Source organism: Panthera onca, chromosome C1 (genome assembly GCF_046562875.1).
Source record: "Panthera onca isolate mPanOnc1 chromosome C1, mPanOnc1 haplotype 2, whole genome shotgun sequence".
Classification (NCBI taxonomy): Eukaryota; Metazoa; Chordata; class Mammalia; order Carnivora; family Felidae; genus Panthera; species Panthera onca.
The window spans coordinates 37,374,130-37,396,877 of record NC_138346.1 but is presented as its reverse complement, the minus strand read 5'-3'; the positions used below and the strand labels follow the sequence as shown (position 1 = coordinate 37,396,877).

The window sequence follows — 22,748 nt, the reverse complement described above, 5'->3', positions numbered from 1 at the left end:
TACTACCAGTTTTTCTTTTGTCTCTTCACGCAGTACCATATTCAAAGTGCTTCCTATTTTGTTACACAAATTTTATTCTCTGTGTTAAATATGTGTGCTTTTGCTATAGTTGCCAAAAGCAGGAGTGTGCTAGTATCATAGCTCTCTTTCTAGTAGATAGTTCTTTAAATGTAGGAAACTATTCATTTTCAGCTCCTCAGGGACTCTAACAAGGGTCTATTCTGCTTTCTGAACCTTTCTGGGTTGTAACAATGTACGCCATATGGCCTCAACAAACACTTCTTTGCAATGCCTAATTTTTTTGCAGCCAGCTTTCCCTCCTGAATGTATGTACTCGATGTGATTTTGCATATGCTTCTTTTATATAATGATCCAGATTCTTTGCTCTTCTGTTATATTCTTTCACCATTGCTTCAAGGTCTTTAGCTTAAGTAAAAGATGACAGTGTCATCTACATATTTGAGGTGTCTCTGGTCCTTGAGTCCTTTTCTTTATCTGTAGAAACCTTGAAAGTTTTCTCAAGGCAGGAGGTGAAGAGCCTTAGTGAGACACCACCTATTAATTCTACACTACAAGCTGACCTTTACCACCCAATCTTCGAGTTAAATGTGACTCTATCGTTTGTGAAGATCTGTTTGGGGCACTTACCATGTGGGTCTTCTATCGCTTCCCTTGCAGGGCTTCCAACAAAGCATCAGTTTCCATTAAGTCAAAATTCTTTTCAAGTCTCACAAAAGCCATACAAAATGACTTGTTTATTGCCTATTGTTCAGCCTTCTCTGCAGCTTGAAAGCAAATAAAAAATAATGCCCACTTTAACTACCCATACATGCTAGGTTACATCAGTTGTTACATGTTGTTTATTGTCTATATATTAAAAAAAAGGTGTATCTCTAATTGAACCTCTGGGCCACAGATATTAATCAAATGATTAATTAAGAAGCAGGAATCTTGGATGAATACATGCTGGCTAAGGAAATGGCCACATTTTCAAATTGATTCAGCCAATACTGTCATCCCATTCAAAGTGTGAGCATGACAAAACAGAAAATAATAAATAGAAGCTATGGAATCATCAGCAACGCTACACACACCTACAGAACATAGATACAGCTCATACCCAAGTAGACCCTGTGCACACAACTGCATACATTTCTCTCTGAGCCAGAGGATATGCTCACAGATGCCTTTGCCGTAACTTTGGTTCCCTCTCTCCCTCCCTCCCTACTTACCCATCTCTCTTTTCCTTCTTCTCTTCTTAGTGCCTTCCAGTAATCTTGGTAAGGGTCATTTATGAAATAGGATTCTGTGATGAATATTTGTGTATGAGTGGTTCAAAGTGCAAAATTTCAGGGAGACGCTCAAGTTCTATAGAAAGATGCTTTAATTGTTATTTATAGCTGAGTGATAAATTACTCTAAAATAGTAGCTTCAAACAAATATTCAGTGCCTCACAGTTTCTGTGGGTTAAGAATCTGGGTGCAGATTAGCTGGGAACTTTTGATTCAATTCTCTCACGAAGTTGGTATTCAAACTGTCGTCTAGGGCTGGGGTCTTATCTGAGGTTCAGCTGGCCAAGGGTGGTATGGAGGAGGCCTCTGAATCCACGTTCAGCTGAATTTACTACTCAGCCGGTTGTTGGAAGGTTTCAGTTCTTCACCACATGGACCTCTCCTCAAGGCTGTGTCATGATGGGGCAGCCGGTTTCCCATCCTGTGAGTGCCTCAGGACAGAGTGAGAGACAACACAAAATGGAAGTCACAGTCTTTTTATAATCTAATATCAGAAGGGACCCCCCCTTTCAGTTCTGCTGTCATTCTATCCATTAAAAGGGAGTCACTCAGTCCTGACTACTTAAAAAAAATTTTTTAATGTTTATTTTATTTTTGAGAGACAGAGAGAGAGAGAGAGAGAGAGAGCGAGCAGGGGAGGGACAGAGAGAGAGGGAGACACAGCATCTGAATCAGGCTTCAGGCTCTGGCTGACAGCTCAACGCACGAACGATGACTGAAGCTGAAGTTGGATGCTTAGCCAACTGAGCCATCCAGGCGCCTCAGTCCTGACTACTTTCAAGGACTGGGCTGCACAAGGGCATGAATATCAGGAACTGGGAGTTATTTGGGGCCATTTTAGAGGCTACCCAGCACAAGCTCCAAAGATTTCTTCACCTTCCTCTTTTCCCTTAAAATGGAATCTAAAAATAATGAATAAACAAAAAGCAGAACCGGACCTATAAATACAGAGAACAAACTGATGGTTGCCAGTGGAGAAGGGGGAGGGAGAGGTGCAAAATAGGCAAAAGAGAGAGGGAGATATAGGCTTCCAGTTCTGGAATGAATAAGTCATGGGAATAAGAGGCACAGCATAAGGTGTACAGTCAATGATATTATAATAGCAGTGTATCAGGACAGATGGTAGCTACATTTGTAAGCATAGCCTAATGCGTAAACTTGTTGAACCACTGTCCTGTACACCTGAAACTGTTGTAATATTGTGTGTCAACTATACTCAAAAAAATAAATAAAATGGAATGTAAATTTAATTAATAGATTTTCTGCAGTTACATGTCAAAGCAATCACTTACTCCCATTTTGGTGCATTTGCAAATCTAGTGATCTTCTTCACAGCAGAATGACTTTTTATTCCTAATCCCTACCCCACTTCGTCTCTCATTGTTTAAATCCTACCTGTCCATCGAGTTGGTCTATCTGATGTATTTCTGTTGTTTGTTTGCCAGTGTATCCCTGGTGTCTAGCAGGGGGTCTTGTGCCCAACTGATACTCAGCAAATATTTGCTCAGTAAATGAAATATGCCACCTCTATCAAGAGCCATCACCAGTGACCTCTTCCAGTCATGAGTTCTCCTTCTCATCGATGCCCTTGCATTTTCAGGAGGAGTATGGTTAAACACAATCTCTGGAGACAGAATTCCCACATTCACATCTTAATTCTGCCCCTTACTGTCCTTGGAGGGGCTATTGAAACCCTCTGTGCCTCAGTTTCTTTACCTGTAAATGGTGGTACGGCTGCTGTCAGAGTTCCCTTGGGATAAGCCATGTAAAGCTTACAAGAGTATTTTTATATAGCTGACACATTGATGATTTACTTGCTTATTTCTCATTACTTGATTATTCTCAGGCTACTTCTCAAAAGAAGTCTTGTGTTTACATACTCATTTTTATCCCAACAAGTATAATATGTCAGAACAACTTCAATGGGATCACTCATCCATCTTCTTCTACACTGTGATTTTCTTAAAACTGAGACCTTGTATGATCTGGCTTGGGGTCCCTAGGGTAGGACTGACATACAATCACTTTTTAACATGTATTTCTTAGACTTCAGGCTAAGTAGGAGCAAGAATAGTAATTTATCTTTGTAGTGTGTGTGTGTGTGTGTGTGTGAGAGAGAGAGAGAGAGAGAGAGAGAGAGAGAGAGAGGGAAATTATTAAGATTTCACCAGTATGGTGCCTTTTATAAAATAGCTAATTTTTTTTAATTTGATTTGAATTATGGACACCTTGTTCCTAACCTTATCTTTTCTCCCTGTAGATCTTTTGCCATATAATACTTTTTAGACCAAGGTGGGACATTCCTAAGTAAATGAAACTGACTCATCATGTATATCTTTGGTTTCAATTCCCTATTTGTCTTGGGGCATTATCTCAGAAACACATCATTAATGATTATTTTTTACTTTTTTGTTAAAAATCCATAATTATATTTACTTTTTAAGGATAGTTGATAGTGTTTGAATATTATTGGACATGGTAATAAACTATGTAGATTCTGCTCCAAGCAGTTACAAACAAGGGTGAAAATATACAGTATATTAATATTTTCTGTAACAGTTTTCTCTAAATCCATTTTTTCCATGCAAAATTATGCCAAACTTAACACTTGGAGAATGAGAGCCTCAAAAGGCTGGTACATGATGTTGAGCTTGATTATGCATATAATAAGATAAAAATTTAGGGAATTCAAAGATATAACCAGGAAAAGAGCAAAAAGTATCCAAGCATTTATTTTCAGTGTTTTAAAGTAAAAAGAGAAAATGGCAGCTAAATAAAGACTAAGCTATTGATTATATTTTAAGTATACAAGCTAAATAAACAGGTTAGATGCTGTAGTTAGAAATTGTTAAGAGGTTAATGGGCATCTGGGTGGCTCAGTAGGTTAAGCAACCAACTTTGGCTCAGGTCATAGTCTTGCAGTTCCTGAGTTCAAGCCCTGCGTTGGGCTCTGTGCTGACAGCTCAGAGCCTGGAGCCTGCTTCAGATTCTGTGTCTCCTTCTCTCTCTGCCCCTCTACTACTTGCATTCTGTCTGTCTCTCTCTCAAAAATAAATAGACATTAAAAAAAGAAATTGTTGAAAGGCTAAATTCAATAAGATATTGCATGGTTAGGTTAGTTAGTATTGTTTCTGAAGGGAGTTCCGGTAAAAAAAATTCAAACAAGAGATGTGCCTAGGTGTTCAGGAAAACATGGGACCAAGTTTTAAAATAACTCATTTTACTAAAATGTAAAGTATAAATTTCTCATTTGGAGTCGGTTTGTACCAGCTGTCTTTTAAGTATTTGCGATTATAGCATAAAGAAATCTAAAAATGAATAAAGTAGCATGATTCATTTTCTATAAGTTATTTCAAAGATTATAGACTTTCACTTGAGGTTTGTGTTAGGAACACGTTTTAGTTTTATCATTGTGAACATGTGCAGACTTACAATTAAAAAGTTGAAAAATGCTGGTGATAAATGAAGGTAGAAAATAATGGTAGAGTGATGCCTAACTTTTTAGCAATAGGAAAACCATGTCCTTATCTGTTTTAATTTGTAAAAACAGCACACTGAAGTTCTCCCATTAGCCTCATTCCAAGACTATTTCAGATCAGTGTTCTGAGAATTAATCAAGAGTGTTTGGATACCTTTGAGTCTATTGACATGACTTTGATTTCCAAAGAAGCTGAAGAAAGAAGGATGCTTAAAGCATTACAAAAAAAAATATATGGCCATAAAAGATTAATGCTAAATAAAACTTACAACTAAGTAATGGAAAGTTAAAAGAGAAAGGAAAGGAAAAAAAAAAGAAACACTTGCAGGTTGGTCTTAAGCTGTCATGTCAAATGAGGAAAATGCGTTTATAATCCTTTACACATCGATTGAAAAAAAAAAAAGCTGCTCCTTCATTCTGCCTCTCTCAAGGTTTCATTGTAGTACCACAGTATGCATTCCTATCAGAATGTACTCATGTCCTGATCCCCCAGGGACCACTGCAGTGTTAGGTGAGCAATGATGGAAATGGATCCATTTATTCTACAATAGGGGCACTTCAGAGAAATTACAATATTTGTCCTTTAGAGATGTTTTAGAAATGATGTTTATACTGGAGATTTCTGGTCCTGTGATAGGATTGAGGAAGGCCTTTCTTCAGCTTTCTAGAAACTGTCCCGTAGCCCTGTTGAGAAATAATAATGGTTTCAGAATAATGAAATATTTTGCATTCTTTTTTTTTAATGTTTGTTTATTTTGAGAGAGCATGTGAGCAAGCAGGGGAGGGGCAGAGAGAGAGGTAGAGAGAGAATCCCAAGCAGGCTCTGCACTGTCAGTGCAGAGCCCAACATGGGGCTTGATCTCACAAACTGTCAGATCATGACCTGAACGTATATCAAGAGACCCCTAACGAACTAAGCCACTCAGGTGCCCCTATTTTGCATTCCTAAAAGATAATTTTAAGGAGGTTTCTATTGTTTTAGCAAAGTAGAATGTTACATGCAAGAATAAAACACTTCCTTTTTTATCAGTAGTCATTTATTTTAAATAATTTAATTGAATCACTATTGATACACTCTAGTGTTATTTATTGGACCATTCTAAGTGGAATGATACATTAAATATAATCAAAATTGTGTTAAAATATAATATGGACTCTTAACTTCCTTCACAGTGTATTGTTTTTAGCTTGAGTTTAATTTTTTGAATGTAATAAACCAACATTTAGATTGTGCTAAGTACTCACAGCCAGAAAGGATCATAAGTTTGAAGAGAAATTGTTTTTATTCAAGTTCCCAGGCTTATACTGGAAATGTTAAAAAACATAAAAGATATCAAGAGTTGCAAATTGACAGTCTAATTAATGGGATCTTTTCTACCGGCTGATGTTAAATTTTAAGCACTGGTGTTTTTCTTTGCTTATATTTGCGTTTTGGTTAAAAACTGGAACCAAGATGATTTAGAAACATCCGTGGTTTTCTTTCTCTTTCTTTCTTTCTTTCTTTCTTTCTTTCTTTCTTTCTTTCTTTCTTCTTTCTTTTTTTTCCTGAGCCTTTGTTTATCTTAACCTTGTACAGATGACAAATTTTCCTTGATGGTCTTTGGGTTTATAAAATTTCATGTATCAGATATTTTATATATCAGATCTAGATCAAATGATTTGAGAAGGAGTGATTTGTACTAGGACTTCATCCCAACCAGCCCAGAGGGGTTGATAATGTGCTGTTTTGCTCACAGGGAGGCTCCTAAGGTGAATCCCTGAAGCTGCTCCTTCGGAAGACTGGCTGCATGGTCTTTACTGGCTCCTAGATGCCATTGCAATGAAGTGTTCTGGTCATGTTTTGATCTGAATCTCAGTTTGGCCTCCAAGAAAGGGGAATTTCCAAGTTATTGATTGAAGTGGGGAATCACAGGGTCTTCTACTGCTGCGGGGAAGATAGTGAGCTCCTGGGAAACAGCCTGGATTTTGAAGTCTTAGGTTTGGATCATTAGCTATAAATTGGTTAACTGCTCTGAGCCTCAGTGTTTTCACCTGTAAAATGGGAAATTCGGAGAGTATGTATCTTATAGGGCTGCAGAAGGGAGTAAATTAGGTGATGGATGGAAAATAATTGGTCCAGGACTTAGTTTATCATAGGCACTCAATACAATTTATTCTCCTTTTCATCTATTTTGACCTGAGAGCCTGTTTAACTTACTGTGGGCCCTTCATTTTTCTCATAAGCCTTTATGCTTTTCTCTCCAGGCAGCAAGTTGGTAGCATTCTAAATGCTTAGTAAATTGGGATAAATTAACACTAATTAATAATTAACACTCCAAGACAAAATCAAGGAGCTACCCATGGTATTAATTTCAGTTTGAAGGCTTGAGAACCAGGAACTCCGTGAGCTGGAAAAGATTGATGTTTCAGTTCCACAGTCAAGCACAGGGAGAGACAGAGACAGAGAAAGAGGGAAGTTTAGTACAAACTTCCTGTGTCTTTTTGTTCTATTCTGGCCCTCAATGGACTGGATGAAGTCTACTCAGATTGGGGAGGACCATCTGCTTTAGTCAGTTCACCAATTCAAATGTTTTTCTCTTGTGGAAACACCTTCACAGACACACATCCACGATTAATATTTAATCACCTAACTGGGCATCCCATGTCCCAATTAACGATCCTAGCCTCCAAGGGGCAAATGTGGCATTAACTTAACATTATCGTCAGTAGAGTATGAGAGTGTCTAGTTTCCTAAAATTCTCATTGACACAGGATATTTTAAATTAAAAAAAATGTGTCGAAGCTACAATTTTATTAGGCAAAAAAATGGCAACGTGTTACTATCGCTATACATATAAAAGATATTAGTTTCTATCTGTTTCATGAATTTATTATTAGTGTGGAACAGATGTTTAATTTTGTTATTAGATTTGATATTTTTCATTCTATTATAGACCTAGATTTATAAGGGAAGGTAGATATTGATCTTTTCTAAATATTTGTTTATCTTCTTGTTCTCTCTCCCTTGACTTTCCTTGCTAAAAGAAAGTGTTAATGTGTTCTTGTGATTAGTTTATGTCTATTTAAACCCGAGTGCCTAGCCATAATCTAGTTCCTCAGGGGTCCTGTACAGTCGGGTTCTTACGAAATGAAGTTTTTCCTTCTCAAATTTCAGCTTCATTCTCTGAATATTCAAATACATTTGTCAACTGCTTTCAGAGAAGAGACTGGGAAAGGGTGATGATAAATCTGGAAATTTAATTCTGATTTTGTGAACTATAAAAGTGTGACACAAAGAGCAGTGGTCCAGTGGTTCTAAATCTGGACCATGTCAGAATCACCAAGGAGATGAAAAAAAGCAAAAAAAAAAAAAAACCAAAACCACTGAAGCCTTGGGCCTGCCCCAGATCAGCTAAGAATGTAGAGTGGGCCTGCAATGTTATTTCTGCCAAACTTCCCAGGTGATCTGATGGGCAATCGGGACTGAAGGTCAAGCACGTAGGTTCAGAGGTCATCGCTGCCCTGCTCAGCTGTGGCTTCTTAGTCAAATCACCCAAAACGCCAGGGCCGTCAGAGGAATAGCATGAGAGCAAAGAGCTCCTGAAATCTAAGCTCTGTACTTGCGCTGTAGTAAGCCCAGTCTTCCACGATGCACGCGTGTCCGCAGCCCGAAGGTACCAGGAAGAAATGTTAACATCGCAGGTACATGTCAATGTATCGGATAGAGCATATTTGCGTGGTTTATATACAGAGTATATCATTTGAAATTAAAATAGAGGAAGTTTTAAGTGATTTCACTTCAGGGTCCTTGCTAAAGGCCGGGTAACGCTGCCAGTTCTTCTGTGAGAATTACAGATTAGCAAAGTGAGAATTGTAGCAGTTTGGCTGTAAAGATATTAAAAAGTCTAGTAAGTTTAAGTTATTTTCACTCCAGGAAAACTATAATCATTTGAAAGATCGAAGAACAAGAGTGAAATTTAAAATAAGATTACATATTCACAAATCACTGTGTTGCTGGTAAAGAAGGCACTGATGATTGTACACCTGCCTTTCATTGTTTGAACGGGCTATTTTTATATTTAAAATGATGTGGTATCTACTGACAATGCTTGAAACCTGTGAGATTTCAAAAATTTTGCCTGATGTTTTTGGTGGTGATGGTGGTGGTGTACATCCCATTTCACACTGAGAATAGTTTTCTTTATTGAGATGTCAACATAGTGACATACGTGTTAAAATGTCACTGAGCATCTTCTCTGTCTAGCTCTCAAGATGTGAGCTAATACACTATTCTTGATTAATCCTTCGCATAGAAATTCTAGAATTGAGTTTGCTGACCAAACAACTCAAAAGGAAGCACAGTTTTCCAAAGTGGAGCTTAGAAAGGAAAAAACCCAGCGGTTAAAGTGTCCATGTGTCTGAATTTGTAAGTGTTGATGTGAGTTGATGTCAGTTTCCGCGGCCTTATTATTTAATCTTATAGATGAGTGTCATGATTAACTTTTTATGCAACAACTGTTCCTGTATTGAGTGCAAACAAGGCAAGAGGTGGAGATGCTGCAAGTGGCAGGCACTCACTTCTTGGCCCAAGTCTTGGACACTAGTGAGGAAAGTGGCATAAAAGATGGAGGCACCCAGGTTTCTCATGAAAATTAAATTGTATAAATTCATCAACTAAAATTACTGCTTTTCGCTCTCCTGTTTTACCGGTATATTTTCTAAACTAGGGCAAGTAAGCTAAAATCCATAATTTATAAACAATCTGTGGAAAAATTAGTGAATTATTTACAACACTTTTGAAAAATGTGTTTGTCTCTCATGCAAAAATTAGCTACTCTGTTAATCACAGTGGTGCCACAAATATGCTGGAAATTAGGACTTGCAAAAGTGAGTTTGGAAAAAAATAGTTCTGTAACTCAATCTGAAATTGGAAAACCAAACTGATCCTGAGTGGTCTATTTAAACAAGTGCCAATTATTGAATAATTCTCAGACCTAAACAGAAAGTTATTGCATATGGAAAGATTTTTTTCCCTTAGAGTGTTTTATTCCAGATGCCCTTTTAAATTGTTTTTAATTCTCTGTGGGCAGTAGATAACTAAACCTACAAAATGTAGTAATGGCAAGGAGGAAGCAATCACGTTGGCCACTTCTAGTTAAGAGTCATGGAAAAGGCATCTGTTATATATGAATTGCAGACTATAAGGACTTTGACAGTCCATAGACCAGACCTAATTTATTAAACTAAGTTTCTAATATAAACAGTAATTTGTTTCAGGCACTGACACTGCAGGTCTGGATTATGTGAACCAAATATAAAGAACTGTATTTCTCTTTTGGAAAGTGTGCCTTTCGAGCACTGAAAGAAAATAATCTAATATGTCATAATAGTAAATATGATGAACATGGCCCACCTTCCTGAGCATGGGCTGATTCACACTTTCTCCTTTTTACATTTTCCAGAAGTTATTTTAAAAGTACCGAGGCATGGTTTATAAACTTCAAAGCACACCTGTGACTTCTATTCCAAATAGATGAGAAAATGCTGAGACTATTTAAAAAGATTTAATCTTTTGTGCATTTTAAACCTGAGATAGTTTAAATTGGTGGACACATTTCTTAGTACAAAATCAATGATTAGAAATATGAAGATTCCCTTTACCCTGTCACTTTGCAGACAATGTTTGATAGAAACATTCTATGAAATTTATGAAATATGAAAACTACATATTAAATAGCCTAGACATTTGAAGAAGACTGTGGACTAAATAAAGCTTTATTTCCAGACTTTTGAAAATACATTTCAATTAGGTCAAGATGTGCCTAGATACTTAAACTGATAAGAACAGATACTACACTTGATCTTAGCCAAAAGGCTGAGAAGCGATAAGATGTGCCTAGATACTTAAATGGATGTGTTCTTTGTTTGTGAAATTATTGACATAATTCTCACATACACTCAGTACTCCTTATTATTTATATACTCCCAGTTCCTACCTAAGGCAAGGAAGAATCCACAACTGCTCTTTTTTTTTTCTTGTTCTAAAGGGCAGCACATTAACTAGGATGATTTTGGCTGCAAGTAACAAACTCATCTTAAAATGTGGCTAAAACATAAAGGGCATTTTATTGTCTTACAATGCAAGAAGTAAAGTGGATGGCACTTTCATGACTGGCTAATTCAATGATTTCCTTCTTGTGTATCAGTGTTGCCCAAACACATAACAGGGTTTCTGTCATGTGTCCCCATGGAAGGGAGGAAAACAACTTTGCTTAGTATCTTAAGTCAGATTGGTCAGTGGTTGGGTCATGTAGCCATGCCTATGTTGACCATAGCCAGGAGAATGGAATTACCCTGATGAGATTAAACTAATCAGCATTCCGCCTCTTCACCCCTACCACCATGAAGGATGAGGCTGTCTGATAAGAGAAAATTGGGGTACACTTAACAAGAAAGAAGAGGAAAATTGCCATTAGGTAGGCAACCAGCAGTATCTGCCAAAGGTAGGAATGAGAAATATAATTGATTGGTAACACCAATCAATTGGTAACACCAATAAATGGTAGGCATTAAAGGAAACTGTCTACAATATCATTTTATTACCTGCATGCACCTGGGAAGGACATTCAGGTGTGCATTTAGTATTTGTCCATGACAAATTTTACATAATGTAAACAAAAATCTTCATAGCATAATACACTTACAGTAAAGTAAAATTCCAGGAGGGGCAATGTGAAATGCTTAGACTGAGGCATTTAGATCATTCTGGTTGAATTGATTATGCTAAGTAGTCACAAGTAAGGTTAGTTTTCTTGAGCCATTTTGGTTTATGTATCCCTGCATTGACAAATCATTGATTGAATACAACCAGCCAATAGGTTGTTTTCATGTTTCAGAGAAGCAATCTGAATTTTTCTCCTACCAAATCACTCACTTGTCAGAGGTAATGTTAGCTTGGTATGGGAAAAATGAAGGAAAAATGAGAGCAGGGGAAGGGAGGAAAGAGAGTGCAAACATGACACAGAGAGAACCAATTGTTGGGGACAGCGAGTACTTCAGCGTTCCTTTATTTTACCACGCTGGATGGTAGGTATTTTTGTTCTTGTTTGTAAGAAGTTGATTTAAATAATTCTTCCATTTTTAAAAAGTTAGGCTCTTTAAGAGAAAGCTTGAACCCAATATAATATACCCAATAGCCTTAAACATATTTTCTTCTTAGTACATGTGTTCTCCTTATTGATAAATGCAGTGATCTATTGGAAGGGATTATTTGCTGTCACACCTTAGGGTTTTGAAATAATAGCTTAACAAAATAGTCTTCTCAGTCAATAAATGTTGAAGTCCTACCAGAACTGAAAGGAGCTTTACTAATCTGAGGTGTTCCTGTCTGTAACAGACATTATGTGCTCCAAGTCGTTGAAAATATTTTAAAAAGGAGAGATCCAAAAAGAAAAAAGAAGAAAACTGCTTTAATCCAAAACATACTAATTCAGGGCATATCTTCAAAAAGAGAGACGATATTTGGAGAATAACTGCAATTGGTTTTTCCCCAATTATATCTCAAATATCATGGTCCTTCTGTTATAGAACAGTCTCACCTGGCTTTATAGATTTATTGATTTATAGAACAGTCTTACCTGGTTGATTTGATGCCACCTACAAATGTTCTGTGTCCATGGGGGTGTGGTGCACAAAGCGTGGAGATAGAAAAGCATGCAAACAGACAACAAGTGCAAACCTAGCCTTATTTTACAGCTGCACAGGGTTTTGGATTCAGATGTGCATGTTTACATACGCAGGGAATTACTTGGGGGAGGCATATTCTACATAGCTTCATCATTCTTAAGAGTAAAATTTGCTTGTTGGGATTCTTATTGTGTTATTTACAATAACTTGGTTTTTTTCTTTAGAGTATAATTTTTAATATTGTCTTTATGTTGAAAAACTTTGGCATAATAGCATTAATCTGTAGGAAAGTCAATCTGGGATTTAAATTAGCAGGAGTTCACATTAAAATAAGGTCATATAAAATACCACTTTGTTTAGTTGCCTCTATGTCCACTGTTCTCCCATATTCTTCACTTGCAAAAGAATTAGAAGAACGTTGTCTAGAAAAAAAGCATTTTAGTTGGAGTCAGGATACTTGAATTCTTGTTCTGCCATCCCCCTGACTTCTACTTCCATTCATGCTTTACTTGGGATAATAGAATTCCTGTTTCTGACTGATTCACGTTGACCACCATTTTGGACAAGACAGTGTGCTTCACTTTCCTCATTGTTAGCAGTGAAACTATGATTCTTAGAGGTTTAGATTCCTGTTTATGGACTAATGACCTTTGTTTAGCATCCTATGCCTGGAATCACTCAGAATTTTTAACACTTCAGTGGAAGGATTTTAATTACAGATTGATTCTTGCTAAGTAGTTACATAGCTGTTCAATCCATGGAATGAGGTACACCTGTCATGAGTATAATTTGCTAATTAGAAGAATAGCTTGTTTCAAACAGATTTTTTTTAAACCAAGAAATTGCAGACATACAATCACACCTGCAAAAAGATTTGAATTTTAAAATTTTCTGTGCATGTGTTTAGCAGTAAATTTGGTTAAAAATAAAGTAAATTCTATAAATTCACTATGGCTTTCTTATATTAGAATGCGTTTGAGTTTCTCTTTGCGTCAGTGTTATTTCTGGTTTTAGTGTAAAACTTCAAAAGGAATTTTCAAAGTTTGGAGCTTGCATTGTTTGCTTCCTCTGAGAGAAAAGCAAAATGAGCTGATTTTTTTAGGGTTATACAAATTGTCTTTTTAAAGTTAAACAAAACTTTAACATGTACAAACCTCTAAAAGTATCTATTTAAATTTAGTATTTAAAAGAATTTCCATTTCTTAATTTGAAGTCTTTTTTAAGGTAATAAAAAGTAGAACATGAGTGTCTTTTAAAGCCTATATGGTTCTTTTATTTTTTTTCACCAAATCTCATATAAAAGACATTATTATTGCCATTAGTTGCTGCTTCAGAACATGGAATCCAGCAGAACACAATAGTTTTTTTTTTTTATTATTTTTTTTAAAATGTTTTTTTTTTTAACATTTATTTATTTTTGAGACAGAGAGAGACAGAGCATGAACAGGGGAGGGGCAGAGAGAGAGGGAGACACAGAATCTGAAACGGGCTCCAGGCTCTGAGCTGTCAGTACAGAGCCCGATGCGGGGCTTGAACTCGCGGATCGTGAGATCATGATCTGAGCCGAAGTCGGACACTTAACCGACTGAGCCACCCAGGCGCCCCAGAACACAATACTTTTTATTTGTGATTGTGTTTTAATTTTAATATTAATTTTTGATAGGGCACAGAAAGCAGGTATAAATCATAGTAAGGCAGATTATTGATCAATTATATTTAAAAGCTTTGGGATCAGTCACAGCAAAGAAGAAACTCAATTCACATACTCTACACTAGAACAAAGTATTATTCCAAATGGTCTCTTTTATCCAGTATTGAGAGCACTAAATCTGATGTACTGAATTTCTAAAACAACTTTGCAACATTTGTCTTCAGTAAAATTCAGATACTTTTCTCCAACCTTTACTTCTATTCATGCTTGAGTTGGGATAATATAATTGATGTATTTCTGATTCATTTGAACAGTAAACTATGTATTTTTCCTTGAATCTATTGTCCAGCTTGTAAAAATTACCTTAATAGCTACGTTTTTCTTACCACTGGCTATATCTTATCAATTAAGAAAGTATATAAATATCAAAATGTGGAAGTTGTTGTGAAACCCAAAGTGTGGCAAGAATTGCTGTCAAGCAGGTAGCCACATCAGAATCTAAGGGAGCAGAAAACGGTATTATTACCTTGGCGCTGATGGTTCTGCTTTTCAACCTTGTTGATGGACTCCCAGGTTCCGTTGTAGATTTCAGTACCTTGGTCTGTGTACTCCCCACATAATATTAGGGTCAGTAACCAGGGATGCTAAGTAGTTGGTTTGGATCCCAGGGAGAGGATCTGGTAAAAGCTAGGCCAGCTTGTTTCTTATTACATTCCCTGACCAACTCTTAAACTATCTTTGCTTGCCCATTCTGGGCACTTAGGATCCTGAGGGATAATTTCTGACTTAGGTCCACAATGAATCCCTCCTTTACCCTATGGTTTGTTTTCTGAACCCTGAAGATGCTACACCAAGGGGAAGAGCTGGGTAAATGGTGGTTATGGTGGTGAGAGGTAGGTTACTGGTGAGACTTACTTCTTTGCATAAGATCAAATGTAGGAAGCTATCTTTGTTTTTTAATACTATTTCCAAGAGATATGACTTATAAAATGACATTAAGTTGATGAGAAAGACAGGGATAGTAAGAATGAAGGAAATATGTGCTATGGTCTGAATATGTGTTTGCCCTCAAATTCATATATTGACATCCTAACCTCAGAGGTGATGGTATTAGGAGGTGGGGCCCATGGGATGTGATTAGTTCGTGAGGCCAAAGCCATGGTAATTGGGATTAGTGCCCTAATAAAGGAGACCTTAGAAAGCTAGTTTGTCCCTTCCACAACATGAGGACTCAGCAAAAAAGTAAGATCCATGAACCAAGAAGTGGGCCCTCACTGGACATTGCCTGTGCCATGATCTTGGACTTCCCAGTCTCTAGAACTGTGAGAAATAAATGTTTGTTGCTTATAAGACACCCACTTGCTGATATTTTTGTTACAGCATCTTGAATGGACTAAGTCCTATGGTCATTTATATGATAAACTTCTTTGGCTCTAATTCTTTCCTTTTGTGTTTATATTTTGCAAATAGTGCTGTCTTTAAAACTTTTGAGGGCAACATATATGGAGATTATTTTTTAGAAAGGAGTGGAATAGGAATATGACTTAGAAAAGTTATGACAATAAGCAAAATTCTTTCCTCCTTGGAATGACAGGTTGGCTGCTAGATGCTTGTTGCTGTTGCTGCAAAGCTAGGAAGAGAAGCTTAATTTTCTCCATTGCAGTAAGGCCAGGAAGAAGCAAGGGGTAGAAAATAGCAAGGCTATAATGTAGACAGACCTTAACACCTCCTCCTCAACATTGAATTTTTTGGATCTGTGCCCAGGATACTTGGAAACAGGGCTACTCAGATTAATAATGGTTCAATAGTCTCCAAACATAGACTCCAGCATCCCTTATGGTGCCAGCATTGATGCATCTAGTATACCTATAGTTCAGGATTTGCAAACTGTAATGTCCCCACAGGCCCAGCTAGTTAATCTAAACAAGTCAACTGTGTTGGGTGCAAGCTGTAGTCACTAGAGGCACACAAGCTCTTTCTTAATGGGGTCCTGGTGACAGCTTTTTGTTGCCAAGTGGAAATGGAGTTTTCAAGAGAAACTAGAAGTTGAGATTTTCATGGATAAAATGGACTTTTTAATGTGAAATCTAACAATTTTTAAATGTTGGCAACTGAATAAAACTTAGGAAAAAGAAAAAAATACCCATCTACCAGTCAGATTGCAGCAGTGAATTTGATACCTCAGCTCTAGGTATAGCTTGGTTGCTTATGCCAACAGTGATAGTAACCAATATTATCTTGCTGACAAGCCATTTCTGCCCTGCCTGGAGGAAGAAGGGTAATCACACATAGACACACTAACACAAACTTTGTGCTTTGGGACACACACAGGGACGGTTTTGGTTGATGTCCATACAAGGGGAAAATTGGATCAAATGTTTCTTAGATTTTTTAGTACTCAGAGTCAGTATTAGATTTTGGTATTTATATATTCTTATGCATTGAAATGTTTTTGTTAGAGTAGTATCACTTTTTTGGCATTAGAAATCTGAAACTTGAAACATGTACATATCAAGACATGTCTAGAATGAACATTGCTAATCAAGTAAGGTTTAGAAAGTATTTATACTTTCATAACCTTTGTAAGGAGAAAGAAATAGGATAACAAAGCAAAAATTTGTTTTGCAACAAAAGCGTATACAATCATATTCTACTCCAAAGACTTCCTAAACAAGTGGAATATGTGACCAGATTAAAATTTACGAGTAACTGTGCATCAGAATCTCTACCTACTATGATAAAAAGCAATGATGATAAAGTGAAACTGAAAATGCTTTTTCTTGAAACTAAATTATGCTCTCAACAAAATGTCCCCAGTAGTGCAGGTATATTGATATTAAATAATGACTTAAGGTATTGTCATTTGCTCTATATAACAACCAATAAATGTACTGACAAATTATGGCTAATTTATAAGTAGGTGCAAGTAAGGTTATTTTTTTCTTCTGGTGATTTTATATATACTTCCAAGTTATTATTCACTTCTTAAACAATCTCACATACTTTCACCTAAATGACCTATTCAAGATCAATATTCTAGTTAGCTTTCCTGAACCTTGTGTGATAGTTTTGCAAATTCTATTTCCCTTGGCACATTTTCCCATGATCTGATCCTTGAATAATTGAAATACATATAACTGTATTTTTGTCTGAACTTTGAATCTGCAGTAGTCCATTTTCTTTTTGTAATTCACACCAAATTGTGCCATTTTTTTCAATGCTATTCCTAGGTATTTTAGGTTATGAGAACATACTTACAACAGTTCTAATTCTCTTTGTAAAAATAAAATGTACACAATGAAGTATACTACAAAAAAAGATAGTAATTATCAGGGAGAGAATGCAACTTCATTTGTGAGGGGGAAAAAAAAAGGCTAAACCTTGGAACAGACAGATTCCAGATTTTCTGATTGCCACTCAGGTGTTCAGCTGAGCTGCTCTGTTCTACAACCTGTGTCTTTGAACTACAGAGCTCACAGCAGTTTTTGCCCAACCTCAGGGATGTGTGTTAACACTTGCTGAAAGAGGACAGAATGTTTGATATTTTTGAATAGATTCTAGTGGTTATGAATGTTCCATTATACTCATATAGAGGTTACAAAGTTTTGTAATTTATTTTATGCACCTGTCACATATTGTTTTGCTTAAAAAACATTGTATACAGCTGAAATAGAAAACAGGTTAAAATAAACAGGTTTTGTTAAGTAGAACATATAAGGCAACTACCACTCTGCTGTTTTCTTTTATGTGTGAAAATCTCAAAGGGTTGCCTTGAGATTTTCCGAGCAAAAAGTGGCACTGAGTAAAAACTAGCAAACTGCAAGAAATGTGATCTATCAGTGCATGAAAATGACATTAAGTTTAATAGAACTGTTTCAATAGAGACCACCTAAATAAGTCAGGCTAAGCTATCAATTATCATTAAATATTTTATATATGCAAATGAAACACATCTGAGACTAGTCTGAATGACCAATAAGGAAGCAGTCAACAGATGTTATTTAACCTTTACAGTGATACTGTAGAAGTAAACTTTTTTGTAAGTTTTTATTAAACTGCCTTCTTTGATCCAAGATCCTCAATGGCATTAGATAATCATTTATTGTTATTGGGCAGTAGGAAAGACTAGACCGTCTATAGTTCACAGAGAGTTTATGCCTAGTGGGAGAAAATCCATTTTCATTGTGACAGAATGAACATTGGGTCTGTGTAACAGATACTGAAATTACTGCATGTTGGTGGTGGTGGTCTCAGGGGAAAGGTGGGTGCCCATACTATAAAATTCAGAAGTGAATAGTGGCTGTTTTTTTTTAAATTTTTTTAATGTTTTTATTTATTTTTGAGACAGAGAGAGACAGAGCATGAGCAGGGGAGGGGCAGAGAGAGAGGGAGACACAGAATCCGAAGCAGGCTCCAGGCTCTGAGCTGTCAGCACAGAGCCTGACGCGGGGCTCGAACTCATGGACTGCGAGATCATGACCTGAGCCAAAGTCGGACGCTTAACTGACTGAGCCACCCAGGCACCCCAGTGGCTGTTTTTATAAACGAAGAAAAATACCTGTTTTTCCTGAAAGTATAGTGAAATACTCTACATAAAAAGAGCCACTTTGTGAGTATAAAAATTACTAGATCTGTGTGTGTCGAATCTATTCCTGAGATGTCATTGGTTGAGGAGATTTAGAATAAAAATTAATATTCTTCCTAATTCTGCCACATGCTCAACATGTGACCTAGGACATGGGGAAAGGCAGCAAGGATCACGAGGGAAACACCCAGAGCATTGCCAGTTATGTTGTTGCTCTTAAAGGTTGCAAGTGGTATCCCGAGGTAAGTCAGGCCAGGAGGCAGCTTTGCATTTTATTTGTGGAGTTGAGGGAAAACCAAACTCCTCTTGCTAGTTGGCTTTAGGGTCTGCTTAGGAAGCACTAACCTTATACACAAAGTGTGTACATTTTATTTTGTCATAGTTAAAATAAGGGCTTGAACTTGTAAATCTCTGAGGTCTCTTTAAGCCTTCTTTTCCATTAAACTAGGCTTCCTTCATTTCTTGGCATTGCGCCTTTCTACCTGGAGCAAACACCATTAAGCAACCTTTCTTCCTTGATCACTCATGGAGAGGCACTGACTTCTCTGGGATGTCTGTTGCTCTGTACCCTTGGTGCCATTTTCTCTTCATTGTTTCTCCTGTGGAATGTTCTTATCGGCTTGTATATGTTTAACTACTGGACTCTTTGTACATTTATTTAACATTTGCCTGCTTGTATTCCCAGGAGGAAATTCTTCCTTTAAAATATATCTGGTTTAAATTATTTCTGTAAAAGCTTGGACTGTATACATTTAAAAAGTACAAATAAAAAACGAGTATCTTCAGTTGTGAAGAAGGGATGCATGGCTGTATGGCAAGGTATTAAGTGAATTAGTATTTTAAAAATTGTAAATGAGTTGGGATTTTATGAGGGTCTTTGTAAAAGTGAAAAAGATTGTATGTTCCTTTTCATTAAAAGGCTACAGTCTTTTATTTAAGTCTTTATCTTAATACCAAGTAATACACAGTATTATAGTAGTTTCAGGTGTACAATACAGTGATTCAACAATTCCATAGAAACACCTGGTACTCTTCATGACAAATGTACTCCTTAATCTGCATCAGCTGCTTAACCCAACCTCCCATCCCTCTTCCCTCTGGTAACCATCAGTTCTCTGTAATTAAGAGTCTGTTTATTGCTTTCTTTTTCCCTTTGCTTGTTTTGTGTCGTAAATTCCACATGTGATTAAAATCATATGGTATTTATATTTTTCTAACTTATTTCACTTAGCATTGTACTCTGTAGCTCCATCCATGTTGTAGAAAATGACAAGATTTCATTCTTTTTTATAGCTGAATAGTATTCCATTATGTATATATACACCGCTTCTTTATGTCTTCATCTGTCGATGGACAGTTGAGCTGCTTCCATGATTTGGCTATTGTTGATAAGGCTTTTATAAACATAGGGTGCATGTATCCCTCTGAATTAGTTTTTTTTTATTTTGGGGGTAAATACCCACTAGTACAATTGCTGAATTGTAGAGTCGTTCTATTTTTAACTTCTTGAGAAGCTCTATGCTGTTTCCCACAGTGGCTGCACCAGTTTTTGTTTCCACCAACAGTGCATGAGGGTTCCCCTTTCTCCACATCGTCACCAACATTTGTTGTTTCTTGTGTCATTGATTTTAGACATTCTGACAGGTGTAAGTTGATGTCTTATTGTAGCTTTGATTTCCATTTCCCTGATGGTAAGTGATGATGAGTATCTTTTCATGTGTCTGCTGGCCATCTGTAAGTCTTCTTTTGAGAAATGTCTGTTCATATCTTCTGGCTATTTTTTAATTGGCTTATTTGGTTTTTGGGTGTTGAGTTGCATAAGTTCTTTGTATATTTTGGATACTAACCTTTTATCGGATATATCATTTGCAAATATCTTCTCCCATTCCGTAGGTTGCTTTTTAGTTTAGTTGATTGTTTCCTTCACTGTGCAGAAGCTTCTTATTTTGATGTAGTCCCATTAGTTCATTTTTGTTTCTGTTTCCCTTGCCTCAGGACACCTATCTGGGAAGAAGTTGCTATGGCTGATGTCAAAGAAGTAACTGCCTATGTTCTCTTCCAGGATTTTTATGATCTCAGGTCTTACAGTTAGGCCTTTAATCCATTTTGAATTTGTTTTTGTGTATTGTGTAAAATAGTACTCTAGTTTCATTCTTTTGCATGTTGCTGTCCAGTTGTCCCAAAACCATATGTTGAAGAAACATTCTTATTCCCATTAGATATTCTTCCCTGCTTTGTCGAAGATTGGTTGACAATATACGTGTTGGTCCATTTCTGAGTTTTCTATTCTGTTTCATTGATCTGTGTGTCTACTTTTGGGCCAGTATCATACTGTTTTGATTGCTATAGCTTTGTAATATAACTTGCAGTCCAGAATTGTGATGCATCCAGCTCTCCTTTTCTTCTTTAAAATTGCTTTGGCTATTGTGGTTCCATACAAATTTTAGGATTGTTAGTTCTACTTCTATGAAAAATGCTGTTGGTATTTTGATAGGGATTGCATTAAATGTGTAGATTGCTTTGGGTAATACAACATTTTAATAATATTCTTCCAATCCATGAGCATGGAATGTCTTTCCATTTCTTCGTGCCATCTTCAACTCCTTTGTCAGTGTTTTATAGTTTTCAGAGTACAAGTCTTTTATCTCTGGTTAGGTTTATTCCTATGTATCTTATTTTATTTTAATTTTTTTTAACATTTATTTATTTTTGAGACAGAGAGAGACAGAGCATGAACGGGGGAGGGGCAGAGAGAGAGGGAGACACAGAATCGGAAGCAGGCTCCAGGCTCTGAGCCATCAGCCCAGAGCCCGACGCGGGGCTCGAACTCACGGACCGCGAGATCGTGACCTGAGCCGAAGTCAGACGCTCAACTGACTGAGCCACCCAGGCGCCCCCTATGTATCTTATTTTTGATGCAATTATAAATGAGATTGTTTTCTTAACTTTTCTGCTGCTTCATTATTGGTGTGTAGAAATGCAACAGATTTCTGTACATTAATTTTTGTATCCTGAGAACTACTGAATTAATTTATCAGTTCTGGCAGTTTTTTTGGTGCAGTCTTTTGGGTTTATTATATAGGGTATTAGGTCATCTGCACATGGTGACAGTTTTACCTCTTCCTTACCAGTTTGGATACCTTTTACTTACTTGTGTTGTCTTACTGCTGTGGCTAGGACTTCCAGTACTCTGTTGAATAAAAGTGGTGGGAGTGGACGTCATTGTCTTATTTCTGACCTTGGGGAAAAACTAAGAGTTTTCCCCCATTATGGATGATGTTAGTTGTGGGTTTTTCATATATGGCCTTTATTATGTTGAAGCATGTTCTCTCTAGACTTCGTTGAGGAGTTTTATCATGAATGGATGTTGTACTTTGTCAAATTTTTTTTTGCATCTATTAAAGTGACCATATGGTTCTCGTCCTATCTCTTATTGATGTGATGTATCATGTTGATTGATTTGCAAATATTGAACCACCCTTGCAACCCAGGAATAAATCCCACTTGATCGTGGTGAATGACTTTTTAATGTATTGCTGGATTCGGTTTGCTTGTACTTTGTTGAGGATTTTTGCATCTATGTTCGTCAGGGATATTGGCCTGTAGTTCTTTTTTTGTGGTGTGTTTATCTGGTTGTGGTATCAGGGTAATGTTTGCCTCATAGAATGAATTTGGCAGTTTTCTTTCCTTTGATATTTTTTTGGAATAGTTTTAAAAGAACGCTTATTGGGGCACCTGGGTGGCACAGTCAGTTAAGCATCCGACTTTTGATCTCAGCTAAGGTCATGATCTCACGGTTTGTGCATTCAAACCCAGCACTGGGCTCTGCACTGACAGTGTGGAGCCTGCTTAGGATTCTCTCTCTCTCCCTCTCCTTCTGCCCTTCCCCTGCTCTTATGCTCTCCCTCTTTCTCTTTCAAAATAAATAAACTTACAAAAATAGGTATTAACTCCTCTTTAATTGTTTGGTAGAATTCCTCTGTGAAGCCAGCTATTCCTTGGTTTTTCTTTGTTGGGAGGTTTGCTTGTTTAAATAGGCTCTTTACCCAGCATGAGCCCAATGTGGGTCTTGGGCTC

The 22,748-nt window shown here is 36.9% G+C and overlaps 1 pseudogene; it reads right to left on the bottom strand.

The window, feature by feature from the left end:
• Nucleotides 1-10,477: 10,477 nt before the first annotated feature.
• On the bottom strand, nucleotides 10,478-10,636 carry LOC132674141 (U2 spliceosomal RNA; annotated as a pseudogene).
• Between the last annotated feature and the right edge of the window lie 12,112 nt (nucleotides 10,637-22,748).